The sequence below is a fragment of the Bidens hawaiensis genome, unplaced genomic scaffold, assembly GCF_021521415.1.
Source record: "Bidens hawaiensis isolate Kalapana, Puna unplaced genomic scaffold, B.hawaiensis_p1.1 tig00037257_1, whole genome shotgun sequence".
Classification (NCBI taxonomy): domain Eukaryota; kingdom Viridiplantae; phylum Streptophyta; class Magnoliopsida; order Asterales; family Asteraceae; genus Bidens; species Bidens hawaiensis.
Window position 1 is genome coordinate 48010 of NW_027496503.1, and position 19942 is coordinate 67951.

Below are 19942 nucleotides of genomic sequence, written 5' to 3' on the forward strand. Positions count from 1 at the left end.
TTATTTGACTTTTTATTGATCCCTATGTCATTTAACCTAATTGTTCTCTATATATATCATGGTCATGTATTGTAATCTTTATACCGTGCTTAATAAAAATACTCTAGTTGCAGCCCGTGGACATAGGTCGCCTTGACTGAACTACGTAAAATATCGTGTCTCTTGTTTGTTGCTTTTGTTTGTGTGTGTGCGTTTGTGTTTCCGCTACGTATCAACTCTGATTAACACCTAACAAGTGGCATCGGAGCCGAAAGTTCGTTAAACACATGGCTGCACTGACAAGAGGAATTATCTTCGGTTCATAAAGTGTGTGGAAAATTCTTGGGTGAGTTTTTTACTTTTTAGTTTGTCACGATATTCAAGAAATTTAATTTGCTAGTCAGAAAGAAGGTGAAGAATTAATTTTGTTATTTTCTTGTCGTGGCTGGCTCACAGAGAAAAAAATAGAAGCCGTCCACTTTGTCAAAAGCAATTAGGGTTATCTGTTTGTGATCTATTATATGCATACGAATGGAATTGTTTGCTTTGTTTTCAAGCAATTGGGTTTGACTATTTTACTCATATTGAATCGCGGCTATGCCATCGAAAATACGCCAACGTCGCATGACAGGGTTAGAGTTTTGTTTATTGGTTTTTTTCCTTTCTGCTTTCTCATTTGCGATGTCTGAAGATGGGAAGGTTCGAATTGACAAGTTTAACGGGACTGATTTTGCATGGTCGAAAATGCAAATAGAGGCGTTACTTGGTGAACATGATTTGGATATAGTATTGGAGGAAAAGCCAGATAATATGGATAAAGCTGAAGAAGCAATTTGGAACTCAAAGGACAAGAAGGCTAGAGGTAAAATTACATCGGCTTTGACGAGGAGCGTTGCATTTAATATCATGAAAGAAGCCATGAATCGTGGTATGATGACGGCTTTGTCAAATAAGTATGAAAAACCGTCTGCAACCAATAAGGTGTTTTTTATGAGGGATTTTTTATGACGAGGATGTACGAGGGAAGTTTAGTCACATGTCACATTAATGATTTCAACTCAATTATGTCCAGGTTAGCTTCAAGCTATGAAGTTGGATAATGAGACTCAAGCTGTGATATTGTTATCTTCTTTGCCTGAGAGTTGGTCTGGAACTATAACTCTAACGGCCATTGCTAGTTCTATGGGGGCCGATGGTTTGACATTTGAGGGTGTCCGAGACATTGTGTTGGGTGAAGACGTTCGCCGAAAAAGCACAAGTGGCGGATCATCTTTTGTTATGTTTTATGCAGGGAGGGGAAGGAAAAATAACAGAAGCAGTGGGAGTTGGGGGAGGAGTTCGTCTAGAACTCGAAAGAATGTGAAGTGCTGAAGGTATGATGAAGTTGGGCACGCTAAGAGTGAGTGTCCAAATAGATTATAAGAAAATTGCTGCTGAGGTGAACGCTGCTGAACAGGTTAATAAAGGCGTCAGTGATGACGATGCATTATTTTGTAGCGTAGCATGGTGGACTCTTGGGTCATGGATTCCGGATCTTCGTTTCACGCTACGCACAGTAGGGAGACAATGGTGAATCTAACGGTTGGTAACTTTGGAAATGTACGTATTGCTAATGGTGTTGTTCTTAATGTTACGGGTAGAGGTGGGCAAATAAACCGGTTAACCGAACCGACCCGAAAATTGAACCGAAACCAAACCGGTTTGAAACCGATTATGTAGAAACCGGTTTGGAACCGATTGAAATCGTAGGTTCGGAACCGGTTTGTAATTTTCTCCACAAAAACCGGTTCCAAACCGGTTAACCGAACCGAAACCGGCCAAAACCGGGCAAAAACCGGTCAAAACCCGAACCAAAACCGATCAAAACCCGAACCGAAACCGATCGTAGCATGGTAAGAAACCAGTTTCAACCCGAACCGAAACCGATCATAAACCGGTTTTGACTTTTGTTGACCAAACTGAACCGGTTTTAAGTTTTAAACCGGTTTGTGCACCTCTAGTTATGGGCATGGGGGACGTTAATTTGGTAACTCAATTGGGAACCGTTTGGAACTTGAAGAATGTTAGGCTTATTCCATCGTTGAAGAGAAAGCGTATCTCTGTTAGTTAACTGGATGAACTAGGCATAGAAGTAAAGTTCGGTGAACGTAAATGGAAGTTAACTAAAGGTAGTCTACTTATTGTTTGTGGAAACAGGTGTGGTTAATTATACATGGTGGAAGTGCCTACTAAGGGAAGTATGACCGTCCCTCAAAACAAAGTTGGGTTCGCGGAGTTGAAGGGGCAAAATAAGGTTCAATATGCAAGAGTGGAGCCTGGTGCTAAGGTGATTCAAGCTGAGCGGGGTCAGAGGTCTAAAACATGTTAGGGGTTTGGTGACAGTGGGAGCGCAGGTTGTGTTCCGAAAACAATTACAAAACAACGTTGGGTTATGAAGACTGTTATTCCGATTGATAAAATCTCTCTTAGGGAACTCTTGCTGAAAGAGGAGAGTGGAAATGGTTCTCGGGTTACCTCTGGAACTGGTGGATCGTGCGTATCAGTTGAGATAGAGGACGAATCAGTTTTGGCTGATGAGTTGGAGCTCGGTGAAGCTTCTGGTACTTGATGTTGAAGGGGTTGCTGCAATTAGGGGGTAAGGCTTAGCTTGTTTATGAGAACTCGAAGCTTGGAAGATTTGCTAATAAAGATTGCTGATATAACTTATAACTGGGTTGCTATGTACTTGAATGGTGGGCTGGAGTTTATCGCAAGGCCTTCAAGTGAGAGATTGTTAGGATTAGTGAAGGCTTTTGGGTCAGGTATGTTGGTTAAAAATTAGAAGACTAAAGGGGCAGCCTGTTTAATTATGGAGGATGACCCATTTGATGTTTTCTTGGTCCCTAAGTCATTTAACCTAATTGTTCTCTATGCATATCATGGTCATGTATTGTAATCTTTGTACCCTGAGTAATAAAAAATTTCAAATACCCTAGTTGCAGCCTATAAACGTAGGTCGCCTTGACCAAACCACGTAAAATCTCGTGTCTCTTATTTATTGCTTTTGTTTTGTGTGTGTGTATTTGTGTTTCCGCCGCATATCAACTATGACCAATACCTAAGTCCCAAACCGTTTTTCTTTACATATCTAATCAAAAGTGTTCCTTCCATTTGGATCTTATGGGGCTTAACCTATATGTTAAGTGGGTCCACAGTTGAGCTTAAGAGTCAAGAGACGATGTATCGAATATCGATTGCTAATGTGGGCCCAAGATCATGTGTTTCAGGTTTGTTGTATATATATTTTTTATTCTCAAACAATAATTAAACAGATTAATTACTGATAAATAGTTTCAATAATTAAACAGATCAATTTATGATAAATAGTTTGTTGTATTTTTTTTGAGCTTAAGAGCATTACCATTTTTAAAATTTTTGATTGAATCTTTATATAAAAAAATAGAAAGAACATGTGTTTTGTTTCTACAAACCCGACCCGTATGTATCCTCACTCTGTCACTCATACATGCATGTTTCTCAACATGTCCTAAAGATTCAAATCATAATATGATTTCCATGGCTGATACTTAGGTGTGGCGGGTGATGACAACCACTTAGGCTGTTCTATATTATGGGGTTATCGAAGCCCCTTCACAGTGCCACGCCATCGTCACGTAGAAAATGGGGTTTCGAAGCTCACCCCACTTTGGTTTAAAGCCTCTTGGGCGTCCCAATACACACACACACACACATATATATGTGTGTGTGACATTTGAGCCAAAACAAGGTACACCTCAGTACGTATTTACCGATTAAGCAAATAAACGCCTTTGCGTAACAAACGAATGATTAACCGAACGGGTCGGGTTATGACCCAGATATCTTGGGGGGCCATTTATAAGTGATATACGATCTATACAAGCTAAAATATTAGAAATATGGTCTTAGTTTGATAGCAAACAAGTTAAACGAAAACATGCTCGTTTAACTACCCGCTATAGATTTAAATGCGAAAGATAGTTACAAACCAAGCATTGTATCATTCGTTAAGCCAAAAAAGACTTACCAAACACTTATTTGAAATGTTTTAAGCGATCCGTGAAAATATTTTTGATTTTTACAAACGTATAGTATGCTTTTATAATTTTACACAAAACTAGCCGAAAAACACTCGTTTTCGCGCTGTGTAACGCACCCGATAAGCTTTTCGCGCCAAAACGAACCCGAACTAAATTTGGACCGGGCTTTTCTTATTTGGGCTTGAGAAATCAGAAACTTGGGCCAAAATGGGCCCATGGACTTCTGATCGGCCAGCAGCCACCCCCCTTTTTATTCTTTCACATTTAAAATAGATCCAAGATATTTTCAACATTATTTCTTGAAAACTCTGGACACAAGCTCTGTTCCAGCCAGAAAGCCTTCAAACCCTAAGGTAAGGGGCTTAAATAAGTAGCTTTTGTACTTGTTTAAACTTGTTTAATACCATAAAAACATGTCTTGGTTATTAAAAATCATTCCTAACTGTGTAAAAATCCTAAAAATAGTCCATAAACATGTTTTGATCATAAACACGGTAAGGAACCTGTTTTGATAGTTTTTTTTGGCCATAAACACGGATTAAAGGGTTGAAACGACGTTTTTACGGTTCAAAAGTTCGTTTTTATGCACTAGCCGAAACCCTAAGTTAAGGGCTGTTATGTTGATGAAAAATTGCTTGGTTTGTGATAGGACTTTTACCTAGCTTGCTTAGAAGCACAAGAACCTGAAAACTTGATTAAAAAGTCGGAAACGAGCCAAACCCGCTAAGGTAATGCCGAAACACTCGCGTACGGGCTATTTAGGTTAAGGTTGTGATGTGCATATTTTTAGGACTTGAAATTTTTCAGGGACATCAGGGACCATGTCAATGAGCCCCTTTTCAAATTTGGTAATTTTTTGACCATCCGAGAATATTTGGTGAATTTATTACCGAATTGAGACGTTTATTTGGGAAAAATAGCTAAAATACTTCAAAAATTATGAAAATTTTCTGGGAACTCAGATTTGATGTATTTTGATTACATATGAATTTTGGGATCATTTGGAGAAGTTTAAAGGTGTTTTGTTTATTTGCGTTCGTGTGAATTTTTACAGCCGAATTTGGGCCGAAAAGAATATTGCACGAGCTTTTTACCTTTTGGAATTGATACAGGTTGTTTTGGGACATGATTTGAGTATTCAGGAATTTTTGTGAAATTTTTGGAAATTGTTTGGGTAAACGGACGATTTTTAGGCGAAATATAGCTGATAAAATGAATTTTTATAAATTAATAAATCAGTAAATAAATTCCAGAAATATTTTTATAAAAATATACATATTTTAATTGATAAGTGGTTAAATTTTCATAATTTAATGATTAACGGTTAATTAATTATGCTAATCTGAATATTAAACAAATTCAGTTTTTATAAAAACCGGCAAGTTCGTGACTAGTGAATCTGCGGGAATATCAAAACACCAAGAGTGATCAAAAATCATATTTTTGGACTAATTAAGTGAAAACGAACTTTTCTATGAGAAACCTGGACAATCCGGGTGGATTGTGCGCGTTTCTTCTTAAAACAAACTGAATAAACGGAAACGGGCCCCGTGGCTAATCCGGGACCCCAGTATGTGATCATTCTTTATAACTTAATCATGTTATTAACCAATACATTTACTCAAGCTTATTTTTCCATAACTGTTTTCTGAACGCGTAAACGAACAACTTGGCCCAGCTGTGAAAACGGGAATCTGAGCCAAGTTCAGTTCTAAGTATTAGACATTGAACAACATCACAACCTAAGCCTATTGCCACTTTCTGGGCGTTCCAGCTACACCCAGATTAGTTATACAGCCCAGATTAGTATTGAGATTATGATAATATTAAAATATTAATATTATTATAATATTGATTATAGGAACTACTGATAGCGGACCGAACAAACCAAGAGCTGATACAGTACTGATTATCTACTAAACCGTGAGTTTCATGACCCCACTTTTAAACTGTTTTACGAACTTTTGGGGTGAAAAGCAAGTTTGATTACATATACATACCTGAAACATGTATTGATGTGAATTATCTAAGTGCTAACACACGAAAGTCCCCACGATCACAGTGATTAACTTCGAGCCATTGGCTTGTAAATAGTACTATTGGTTTGACAAACCCAAACGAAATCGGCCTGATTGCCGTGTCACATAGCGCAATTTGCACATGACCATATTTATACAAATAGGCTATGTAGTGTTAGACATAGCTACCGGGGCATGTTGTGGGCGGAAAGGGGCCACGGTGGTTGATGGAGCGTGGGAAATGGATGCACGCAACACATACAGTCAAGGCTTCACTGTAGCTTAGCATAATTACATCATTTACATACATACATACTTATTTCATGATTACAAGTGTTGACTTGTGAATACTCATTACTGTTTTCTTGAAACTAGTGAAACTCACCAACTCTAGTAGTTGACCCGTTTTAAACTGTTTTTCAGGTGTACCTAAATCGGAGTAATTTGGTGATCTGTTACTTACCTGAAGTGTGTGGTTGATGCTATGTGAATAGAGGCAAGGGTGTTAGTAGTAAGAACGTATAGTTAATGAACCAGTTTTGTTTGTATCGCCTAGACTGTAAAACAATAATAGAACAATGAGTTGTAATATATTGGAAATTAATTTGTAATGTTTCTTTATAAACAATGTGTTGATACCAGAGGTGTCTTTTACATTCCTGTTTTACGCTTCCGCGTTGTTCTAGTCGGGGTGTGACAATATATATATATAGGGGAAGGATATTTTGAGAACCATGTTGAATTGTAAGAATTTAAGAACTCTCATTTTAGACCACACATTTGATTAAATGAATTAGAATAAATATGTAACTGATTACACTAAGTTTTACGTCCGTTACACATGTGTAAAATGTCGACTCGGTGCGTAAAAAATTCTGTAATTTTTTTACGTCTATGTAACCTACATATATTACGCATGTGTAAAAAAAATTCGAAAAAAAAAATCGTTACACTGAGTTGTTTCGAGTTCTTAAAACTCAAAAGGGTTCTTATTTGAAATCTCCCACACACATATATATATATATATATATATAGGGTTAGGTTAAAATTAAAACCCACTTGAGTTGTGAAAACTCTAGAAACCCATTCTCAACCACATGTTTTTAATTGAAGATTAAATTTTGTGGTCCACAATTAAAGTTAATAAAAAATGTTAACATAAATATAAATTTTTCTCTCTTCTAAAAACATATAAAAAAATTAGTAAAAAAATGTTAAAAATAACAAAACATTTTTTTTAAGGTTTCGATGTTTTGTATTAAATGTTACAACATATATTACATGTAAAAAAAAAAAAAAAACGATGTTACATAGGGTTTTCGCGGGTTTTCACAACTCAAGTGGGTTTTTATTCTATACTTTGCCTATATATATAAATTCGAAAAAAAAATCGTTACGTTGAGTTTTTTCGAGTTCTTAAAGCTCAAATGGGTTCTCATTTGAAATCTCCCATATATATATATATATGTGCGTGTGAGAGATGAGGGCCCACCTTTTCCCCTCTTACGCTCCGGTCGTTCCAAAGACGCCCCCTTCCGCGCCCCTCGGCGGTGTTCAGCGCCCTCCACGCCCCCTTCTCTGTGCCCATAGCATGAAGCCTTAGGGTCCAATCAGACGGGGACCGGAGTTTTCAATATAATAATAATAATAAAAATAATAATAATAATAATAATAATAGTATCTTTAAAAAATTAGAATTAAACCCACAAACCTTTTATAAACCTGTTAATATTTTCAAAACACAATAAAAAATTAGAATTGTTTAATTTACAACCCGGCCAACTCAAAATTTTCGGAAAAATATAAAATTCTATATGTTTTAAACAATAAACAAATGTGCTAAACAAATAAACGATGCATTGCATATTTGCATAGACAAATTGAATTAACGAGGTTTGGTGCATGAAATCCTAATTACATCGCACTTATCGCCATGCCTAAATTAATTGCTCCCTATTAATGGCATACCCAAATTATAATTATTATATTCAGGGTCTGATTAAACTTGAAAATATTTGATCTATGATCACTATTCCGTAAATGAAGGTGCCAAATCAAATTAGTCAAATAGGTTTATTATTAGAAAGTTGTTGAAACAAATAAATTCACAAATGTAATAAGGCAAATTTACTACATTGCAGGGGTTATGACTTCTTTCACAAGTTAATAATATATGCCTATGTAACCGATGCCGTATCTTTTAATGTCGGATCATTAGTGGATCTTTGTACAAAAATAGACACAATATATTATTAGCGGATCATTTATGGGCTTAATACTAATTTCTTAAAGATATTATTATTATTATTATTATTATTATTATTATAACTATATAAAGAATATATCTCATGTAAAAACAAACGAAATTCATACCAATCATCATGAATCATATTTCTTGAATGGAAGATCTATTATAGAAATGGCTTCGGATTGTTTTTAGAAACTTATTTTAATTCCATAAATCACTCCAATTTCTTCCCTACAATTCATTCAATTAACCTTCTCTCTTTATTACATAAATATTTCTTCATCCTAATACCAAAATCATCTTCCTACCAGCTTATTCAGATACCAGAGGTACGTTAGTTGCAGATTTAAACCTTTTCTTCATGTTCTTCAAGTTTTCCTTTTATGCATTAATTCATATGTTTATAGTCGCTTTCTTTTTTCTTTTTTTTTCTGGAACGGCAGACTATCATATTCCTAAAAATACTCCTTGTAAAACCACCTGTACCTACACCCGCTTTTGATTTTTTATGCATATATTCATATGTTTATAGTTGTTTTCTTTCTTTTTCGTTTTTTAGAACGGCAGACTATCATATTCCTAAACGCTCATTCTAAAACCACCTATACCTACACCCGTACCTTGCAAACTTTTACAGTTGCTTTTGATTTTTTATTTCAATATATATATGTTATTACTATACATCGATTCCATCGAAACATTCTAAATATTTGTCCCTCAAATAGTATACAATCTTATTAACATGATTCTTTGCATGCATGCACATGTATTTATTATGTGTTATGTTTCACTAAACACTTTTATGTAACTATATATGTTCTTTATAGGAATTAATTAATGGAGAAGTATACGGAACCAAGATATGTGAATAATTATGATAAAGAAATTGATAACAATGGCTATCTACAAAAATACAAAGGGGTGGTCCCACAACAGAATGGGAATTGGGGGGCTCAAATATACACAAACAACCAACGTATATGGTTAGGAACCTTCGAATCAGAAATAGATGCAGCTAAAGCTTATGATAGTGCATCAATATTGAAGTTTAAAAGTGCTGATGCACCAAGAAACTTCCCGTTGACTGAGTCAACTGCTCTAGAAGCAAATTTCCAAAGTCATTACCCCGATGAAGAAATTCTTGGTATGATCAAAGATAAATCATATAAAGCAAAGTTTGAAGATTATCTGAGGCAGAAAAAGGGTCAAGAGAATGATAATATTTTATGTGTTGAAAATGGGAATTTAGGGTTTTGTTGTAGGGTGCTTTTTCAAAAGGAGCTGACTCCAAGTGATGTTGGTAAGCTAAATAGGTTGGTTATACCTATGAAATATGCTGTGAGGTATTTTCCACGCGTACCCGATGATGTGGCACAAGGGTTTGCTAACGACGAGGTGACGTTGCCGTTTTACGATACTAAAAAAAGGTTGTGGAAATTTAGGTATTGTTATTGGAAAAGCAGCCAAAGTTTTGTGTTCACTAGGGCGTGGAATCAGTTTGTGAAAGATAAGAAACTAATGCCAAAGGACAAGATAACCTTCTATTATCAAGAGAATCTTGAAATGCAGAATATGGGGTTTTGGGTGATTGACACGTGTAAGTCTACGAGCCGTAGTGGAGAAAGTTTAAAACTTGGTATGGAAGCAACTGAAGATACTTTTAAGCATGGCAGCAAGATGGATGATGATGATGATCAAGTCAATAGTGAGATGGAAGATGATCAAGTCAATAGAGAGATGGAAGAAGATAAAGTGAATAGTGAGATGCATGAGGATCAAGCCATGCAAACAAGCAATGTAAAGACTCATGGATTTAAGCTTTTTGGTGTCCACATATCTAAAGAGGAGATGGATTAATGCTTGTTTTAAGATAGAGAGCATGTGTTTTTTAGCAACAACTATATATCTATGTTTTAGCATATCAATCTATGTCAGACCTTTTTTTTATGGTTATGATATTATCCAATCTACAACATAGACTTATACTTATTTAATTATTTAATTTGCCTCTTTTGTAAAGACTTATGTTCTAGACCATATCCACAGAACTTCAGAAGTTTGCTTATATTGTCTCAAAATGACAAAAGGGGTTCCAATTTTAAGTAACCAATAGTGCTGTTATCACTAAAACTTAAGAATATTTAAGTCATTTTCACTTTTAAAAGATTCATAGGTAAGGATATGGTTTAAAATGCTTTTACTAAACTAAAACTTCTCCCACCATTATATCTCATTGAATGTTTTAAAGGAATTACAAAAGTCAAACAGACAGTCAAACTATACAACAATTATAATTTTTGCATGTGTGATCAAAACCGACTTCAACTATCATGATTGATAATGATGAACCTATGCCAATTTGTAGAAACAATAGCCATTGTGTTGAATCAGCATTTCAAATTTCTTGCCACATGAACAGCCCAACTCAAATTTCAAATCTCCATTCATTACTCGTTCAACACCTACACACTCCTCTTGTTCCTGCAATCAGTGAAACATGCAGCCGAGTTTGAGTAAGATTAATAGGATTAGGATTAACTTTCTCTTCAAGAATTTGTTCTTGTTTCATAATTTCCAAACACCTGTGTTGAATCTCCCAAACCGTATCTTCTAAGTTTCTCAATCTATGTTCATAGATTAAACATTTAAATATTTAATCATAACTCACCAACAAGAAATATACAACTTCACTATTCGATCAAGGATTAAATATTTATTTAAAAAGTAGTGATTACAGAAGGCAAACAGGCAACAAGATACGAACCTCGGAATGGAGACTATATTTTCTGGTTCTCTTTGGTTGTTGAAGATCAGAGAGCCATCGTCGAAGTGGGTCGTTTCTTGGGACCTTAGGAGGTGTGGTGGTTGTGTGATTAGTAGATGAATTAGCGTCGAATAACGTTAAGAGAAATGCGTCTTGGAAACAAGTACGGGGAATGCTAGAGATTGGATGGCAAAATGTGGGGGCGAGTGTTGAGTTGGTTAAGATATTGTTGTTGTTGTCATTGTCGTCGTTGTTGTTAACATTGATCGGAGATGGAAGTAGTTTGGTGAAGTTATCGGCGGAGGAGTTCGCTGGTGGGGATTGGTGGAGGATGATCGATGCTCGTTTTCGATTTACGTTTTAGGTTTATGGGATTCTAACAGATTCATGATTTATATCATTTAATACATACCATGTTTATTGATGTTCGGTCAGTTTGTACATAGTTCGGTTTGTTATTTTAGTTGTTTTAATTGTTTATTTTAGGAACTTCGATACTTCATACGTGTTTATTGCATTTCAGGTCACGGGTATTTAAGGGAGCTATTTTGACCTGTACGAGCACGGGATGCAGACCCGAGATGCCCAACACGCGAAACGAGACGAAAAACTAGTTCAGCTGATGAAGGGACCCATCGTGGTACGTGATGGGTTGGAACGATGACCATTGCGATACGCGATGGTGTTTAATAATAATAATAATTTATTACTGACTGCGGTCCATCGCAATACGTGATGGACCAGGGAGAGATCCATCACGTACTGTGATGGGTGGCACAGCGGGAAAGTTAGGGTTTTCATTTATATTCTATTATGACGACCCTATTCGACATTAACCACTTCCCAGGCAGTTTTTAGAGCACAAGAGAGTTCTTCCATCAATTCCACTCATCCTAAGATCACTATTATGCTCCATAACATCAAGATTGAAGATCGAGAGATAACGAATCGCGGCTAATCCCTTCGAATCATACATGGGATGTATAGTTTGTAAAATCTCCGTATTTTCTCATGTACTAGAACAATTGATTTGTAATTATTGTTGGTTAATCTATGAGTATTGATGTTTAGTATTGCTGTGCATTCAGTCGGTTTAGGTATTTGTCGATCAGAACGATTAGTTTGCTGGTTGCTATAATAATTGCTCGCATGGTTGTTTTGATTAGTTAATTGCAATGAAGCATATAATTGCCCTTAGTTGAGTCACACTGGTAGGGACCGTTTGATAACTAGTGTCGTGTGTTAGTGATTGTTTATGCCTTTGGTTTAGCTCGTTAAGCAATCTTTAGTTGACTAATGATAGTTAATCTGTTAAGTTGCATGAGAATACTGTTTAATTGCATACTTGAATTCCCGGGTGTGATTTGTTTTTATTAGTTGTTTGAAAGTTGTTTAATTGCTTTAGTAATATTAAATCCAAATTGTTTTCTATTGTGATCAGCACTTTTGACATTCACTTCATAATTCTAATAATTAGTTGCACGTACACTGACCACATACTCCTCGTGGTTCGACACCCTACTTACCCTAGCTTGTTTAGGTGATTAGGAGTTGATTATAATTGTTTTTGACTAGATAGCGACAGCCTAGCATCAAAATGGCTCCGTTGCGGAGAGTTAGTGCGCTTAGTGTTTTCGTGTTATTTGATTTCTTTGTTTCAGTTTAATTTAGTAATAGTTTTATTTTTAGTTTTTAGTTTTTATTTTCCCATTTTATGCAGGGTGTGTTATTTGTGCAGGTAATAGGTTTATGCACGCCCACAATTCGGGAAGAAATTCACCACTTATTTTCGAGTTAGAAACTGAACGAGTAGCCTGGCAGAACGGAGCTCAGATCAGAGAATCAGCTATGGAAGGTCAAAATCAAAACCAAAACCAGAATTAGAACCAAAACCAACTACCTGAAGACAACACCTTTCACCCGAACCAAAACAACAACCAAAATCCATTCGACAATTATCAACTACCACCCATCAAAACCAATCAACAGCCAAATAACTCAACCCGACAATCGAGAAACCGAAACATTAGCAGACCTGGGCCATCAGCCTCACATAACACTCCTAACCGCAGAGTTTGGATTAACTGAGATGAGGATTATGTCAGTATTCACACCGAGGATGAAGAATGCATGGAGTGGAATGAAACAGATTAGTGGAAAGATGGCAGTAATGGGGACGATTGGAGAGTTAGATAGAATGACGGGTATGAGCCTAGAAATGAAGAAGATGTTGTTTGGGATGAAGAGGTGGAAGAGCCAGTGAATTGGAGAGGTGCCGGGTTTAGAAATCAAAACAGGGGTAGAAATGGAATTGGGAGGTTTCTTGCTGAAAGAGGACAAGAGATTAAGGTTAACAGGGGGCGGCTTGGAAAATCAGGGCCGGGGGTGGAGGATTAATTTTGTGGCTCCAGTTCAAGGTGTTAGCAGCTGCTTCAGACCGGCCATTTCAGATGGTGCATCCCCGATTGTCCCACATGTTTATATACCGGGACAACAAACGTTTAAGTCACGACCATCTTACATCAACATTGTTCCACATTTTCACAGGATGGCGTCTGAGGATCCGTATTCACATTTGTTAGATTTTTCAACCATTTGCGGGTTATTGGTGACGGTACGTTTGACCAGGACGAGATTCGGTTACAGTTGTTCCAGTTTTCACTAAAAGACAAAGCAAAGCACTGGTTCAACTCATTACCGATGTACAGCATTGAGAACTGGGGTGAGATGCGGCGGGTATTTCTGAACGAGTATTATTCGCATTCGAAGACAAATGAGGCCCGAATCGAGATTTGTCATTTTTCACAGTTACCGGGTGAGTTATTTCATGACGCTTTTACTCATTTTAAGGAGATGATCAGAAAATGTCCGCACCATCAGATTGAGTTGTGGGAATTGATGAAGAGTTTGTTGAAGGGCTAACTTATGAGAACTATAAATATTTGAAGGCGTCGTGTAAAAGCTTATAAGGATTCTGTAAGTGTCTTTTTGAGAAGGCTCAAGGGTCTTTTTTAGTTTCCCCTTAAGTGAATAATATAAGATCACGGTTTCATAACGTAGCATTTTTCTACCATTTGATAATTAATGCATTAGGGATTCTAGCCTAGGTGGTTTTTCCATCATCATCTGAATTAAATTCAAGTTCTAAGTTTAGTCGTCTTTAGTTTTATTTAGTTTAAAATTAGTATTTTAGTAAGTCCCCCTCAAAATAATAATAAATAAATAATCGTGTCTGTAGTTAAGTCTAATTTAGCTAGTTTACGTAATTTAAAGAGTCTCGTGGGTTTGATATCAAGACTTACTTAGCTGTACCAGAGTCGACCGGTTCACTTACCTGTTAGTAGTTTTAGTTAAGTTTAGAGTCCGGAATTATTACTTAGTGTCTAGATTAGTGTAATTTTAATTAATAATTTTATAACTACTTTTAGCATATCACTGAAGAATCTACAATAATACCAATCAACTATGTTCGCCACTGTAGAATTTACTTTGATAGAAATGAACAGATGGTTAGAGTAAATGAAGAAAAGAGGGTTTCTGAAAAGAAGATATAAATCATATAGCCACATTTTTCAAACGACGGCTTATCACAATTACATCAACTTTATTTTTTTTTTTTTCAAATATAAAAGGCCTAAAAAATTGTAGAAAATAGATCATATTTTGAACCCAAAATTTGATCTCTTAACCAAAATAAAATTAGCCCATATAATCCCAAAAATATATGTATTGTAGAAGAAGGCTTATATGTTAGCTAATATATCTACAAAAGTCTATATTTTCACCCATTAAGATTATTATTATATCTATGCATACCTCATATTGGATAAAATGCATAACAAGTAATATAACCTTCACTCGGACCATAATATCTCAAATAGATTATCAATCTGGTAACATAAACAAATAACAACATATAATTTATAAGACTCCATTTAAAATATTTAATTATATAGCCCATGAAAATTATTATATCCATAAACACAAAATTACATAACTAAAAAAGTCTTCGAGCAAGCTTTAGTCTTTCTCGAGCACGGATCCTTGACCTTAGTAATCTTCAAGCAAATTTTGGTCTTTAGCGAGCAAGCGTATACTTAGAATAATTTGCATCGAGAAAGCATGCCTTAATCTTCTCAAGCAAGCCAAACCTTGCTCGACATGCTACCACAAGAAAGAGGATCCTTGCTCGAATCAATTCAATCTTTACTTGGTTTTTATTAGAACAACCAATAGTATGCTCGGGTACTGTTGACTTGCTCGAAAATGAACCTTGCTGGGAGTGTCACCTAGATGACTACCAAAAGTCTCTACTAGCCTGAACGTGATGTTTTATTCAAGCAACATCTTGCTTAACCCACAAAATTATTCGGGAACCTTCTTTAAGCAGTCGCTCTTCAACAAGTTTGCTCGAAAACAAAATGTGACATTCGTCAATTTCGGGTCTTGTTTGTATTCGTTTTTGTATTTGTTTATTATGTAAACCGACCCGATTTGTAAACCAAAGCTTATGTTATAATCAAAATGATGGATTTATGTTACAATATTGTTTCACACTTGTTGGGTCTTGAAAACATCCTACCTTTATTTTTATTTTTATTTATTTATTTATTATTATTATCTTATTATTATTTTTTTTGTTGTTTTGTGTTTTTGTCTTGATCCATTTTGCATGAAAACTCTTGTGTCTCACACCCATATTTGACCACCAACATTACTCTATATATACACCACATTTTCTCTTCATTTTCCCTTGCTACAACTCAAAAAAAAAAAAACTCTCTTAAACATCAAAGATTCAAGGTTATCTTTTTAAGTGTTCTTGAAGGTTTTTAGTCTTTCATCTTAATTAGTTTATGTAGCCTTATTAATACTTGTTTATGGTTGTGCAACATATATATAATATACACCCCTTGTTTACCTTTGGTAGTTACTTCTCCGATTCCGGTCGGTGAGGTTTCGGACCCCATAAGGCAAGGCTTCATGGAGGACTTCATGTTCTTGATATATATACATCTATATAACTTGTTCATACATATTAATCTTGCTTATTTTAGTTTGTTGGTCATGTTTACAAGTTCCATGGTTATGGGTTTTTAAGAGTCAATGCTTCGGTTTAACCGTAAATAGCTCTAAACCGTAAACCGAACTTTGTTACTAGTTTTGTTTGTTTAAACATACTTAGTGTTAGATCTAAGTTTCTAAAATCATTTTTACAAATTCTATGGTTATGGGTTTGTAGAATCTTACCTCGGTCTTAACCCAAAACACAATCCGAACCGAAAACCGAACTTTTGTTTAAAGACTTTATTGTTAACTTTTGGTATTTTTTTATTTGTACATTATTATACAAGTTCTTTAGTGTTTGGACATGTGGAAACCATCCATGAACTTGTTTTGAGATCGAAACCGAACCAAACCGATTCTTGCTCGCTTAAGACACACAAGTGTGTGTTTTTTTTAGCCATCAAGACTTGTATATTTCTTTAAAAATAGTTACAAATTGATTTTTAAATATTTTCTTAAGTACTTGGAAATGTTGGATCCAACTTGATCTCATAACAAAGTTTAGACCAACAAAACCGAACACTCGCTTAACGTGCGTTATTAGTTCTAAAACAATGGAACTACATACTTGGTTAAGTCTTATTAAATTTTATTGAGTTATCTCATAACATTCAATATTTCGGAAAGTTGACTTTGGGTTTGACCAATTATCAAGACCCGAACCGACAACCCGAACACTCGATAAAAAAAAACCCATTTTAGTATCTTTATTCCAAAGGGATTTGCATTCTTGCATTTTACCCACCTTATTACTTAACATAGGTTGAGTAAATATTAAGGTTAGATACTTTAACCCGGTTTCGAGCAAACTGACATTTTTAAAGGGTTATTATTATAAATTCTTAAATAGTTACATTTTAAACCTTGAACTTTAATTATTTACATTTCTCAACATTTATTTTGTTTAAAGACCTTCAAGACAACCTTTCTAAATTCAAGACTTCTTTTCTTTTTAGGCATTGTGCGTTAAACTTGTCGTTCCGACAAATCTCCAAATTATCATCTTTCAAGTTTACTACTTGAAGGTGAGTACTTCATACCCCATTTTCCATCTTTTATTTTGGGGGTGACATTTCATACTTATTCAACAAAATGCTTTATATTTGAATCTTAAACCACAAACGTAGTTGTATACTTTACCTAAATAATTGCTCGATTTGGTGTTCTATGCTTATATGCCTATGTGTTTATCGCTTTTAGTTGGTGGAACTATAAAATCCTAGACTATTTGACATCCCCTTATAGCAAGGTGTCGTTAACGTAATGCAATTAAAGATAACTATAAAATCCTAGACTATTTGGCATCCCCTTATAGCTAGGTGTCGCTAATGTGTTTAGCGATATCTATTTATCCAAATTACCACTTTTATTTATCGTTTCATATGCAAGTTTTGTGGTTATCTTTATTATATACTAATATGATTAAACTTATGAATTGCTCACCAACCTTTGTGTTGACAAACTTTATTTTATGAAATGTTGCAGGTTTGCATCTTGGTTGATTTATGATTGTGAAGAAAACGACATCAAAGACCTTAGGATATTAGTAAAAATGAACAATATCAAATTTGCCATATTTTGTGATATCTTGTTTATGGTTATTTTATGGATAATTGTTATGTGACATTTTCGATGTTGTGAAATGAAATGAGTTATTAAATACTGTCACTTTAATTAGTGTCATGTGCTTATGGACAATCGTTACACCTCGGCATGTTCCGCCACCTTTGGTCGGGGTGTGACACAAAACTTGTATGCTCAAGGACATCACTTGCTCGAGGAAGTGTTACTTTGCTCGAACTAACCACTTAGAAAATATGGGAGACTTATCTTGCTCGAGGAAGCATTTGCATTGCTCAGAGTACACTGGGTTGCTGGGAATATCTTACTCGGTATTAGGTATGATGCTCGAGGAAGCATTTGCCTGGCTCTGAGTGCGCTGGATTGCTCAAAATCCATACTTACCGAATTTTGGGGAGGTTGGGATATTTTAACCACTCTTTGGACCCAACAATCTCCACCTTGATTGAATCAACTCGGATTCAACCAAAACACACTAAGATTACTTACAAACTTTTAAAACACACATTTCAATAAATCGATTGAAATTCATATGCCGCATAACCCCTTTCAGTCATTAGTATTTAAATAAAAGATAAAATTAAAATAAAAAAAGGCCTTGATTGGACAACCTTAACAAACCCCCCATTGAGAACTCTTTCTCTCTCTCTCTTTGTCACCGCCACCTACTGTCTCTTTCTCTCTCTTTTTCTACCATCGGCTACAAACACCGTCGTCTCCATCATCGGTTTGCCCTGAGAGTTTTCATGTTCCCTGTCTTAGTTCGTTTCACTTGACATAATGAAATAAATCAACTTTAAAAAAATAATTAATATAATTCCTATATAATATATATAGTTAATAAAGATATATCTATCTAAAGATACATAAATTAAAATTTTAAAATGTTTATGGTATTTTTTCTATTATATTATTACTTGAGAATTAAGTTACAAATTAAAAAAAAAATCTTCAATTTTACTAAAAACAATATTATTGTCCTTATAAGTTTAATATAAATGAGCCAAAAGCTACCATAGAAGTTGTATTGGGTCAATCATTTGAAAATTGTATAGTTATAGGTCATAAAAATATCATTGATAATAACTGACATAATGAACAAATCATCTTAAAAAAATTAATATAATTCCTATATAAGCTTTTTTTATTTTTAACAAACGAACATATTGATTTTTTTAAACGAACAAACTTGAACACAAATGTTTGTCGAACAAATTCAAAATCATCAATCCAATGAAAGCCCTATACACGTACAATTAGAGGTACACAAATCGGGTTTTTCAAATGCCCGGGTTTGGGTATGGAACTGGGTTCGAGTATGGCCGGGTATTGGAAAATCGGGTATTGGTTATACCCGGGTGGTCTGGTTCGGGTCCGGGTATTGTCTCTAAAAACCATACCCTATGCATCGGGTTCGGGTCGGGTATGAAACCGGGTATTCTAAAACCGGGTATTTGAATACCTTATTTTTGGATATTGAAAAAACCCTACTTTTGGGTTTTTTGGGGTTTTTTTCTGGGGTTTTTCGGGTATAGATTGGATTTTTAATGGGTTACAATTTTTAGGGGTATTTTCGGGGGGTTTTCAGGTATTTTTTGGGTAATTTCGGGTATAGATTGGGTATTTGAAAAACCCGATTTCGGGTATTGGAAAAACCCGGTTCCGGGTTTTGGGTATTACCGGGTATAAATCGGGTCCGGTTCCGGGTACAGGTTTTGGTACTAAAATGCATACCCTATTCGTACCCTACGGGTAGGCTCGGGTATTAAAAACCCGGATATAAAAAAAACCGGTTTCAGGTATTTTTTTCGGGTCCAATTCCAGATTCGGGTTTTTTTGCACCTCTACGTACAGCCCGAAATGAAAGTCTTTAGAGCCCATTTAACCTTGAGGAATAAAAACACATCGATTACTTGGAGCATATTATATATACTAACCCAGACAACATCATACAAACATAAACAATGAAATAAAAACCTAAAAGTAAAATCATCCTTGAACTAAATACATAAATTAGTATCTTTTATTTTTAATAATTATATCTACTCACAATAAAACCTATTGGGCCAAATCGGACTATATCGGACATTTTTTTTTATACTTTTCTAAATATTTTGAAATAAAATTTTTAAAAGTTCTTTTTTTAATTTTAGAAGACAATCAGACCTCGGTTATTACCAATTAATCCTACTTATATTTGATCTTATATTATGTGAGCTTTGAAGTA

At 35.2% G+C, this 19942-nt stretch overlaps 1 pseudogene; it reads left to right on the top strand.

Annotated features, from left to right (window-relative positions):
- The first annotated feature begins 9140 nt into the window (after window positions 1-9140).
- LOC143589158 (AP2/ERF and B3 domain-containing transcription factor At1g50680 pseudogene) lies at window positions 9141-10293 on the top strand (annotated as a pseudogene).
- The last annotated feature ends 9649 nt before the right edge of the window (window positions 10294-19942 follow it).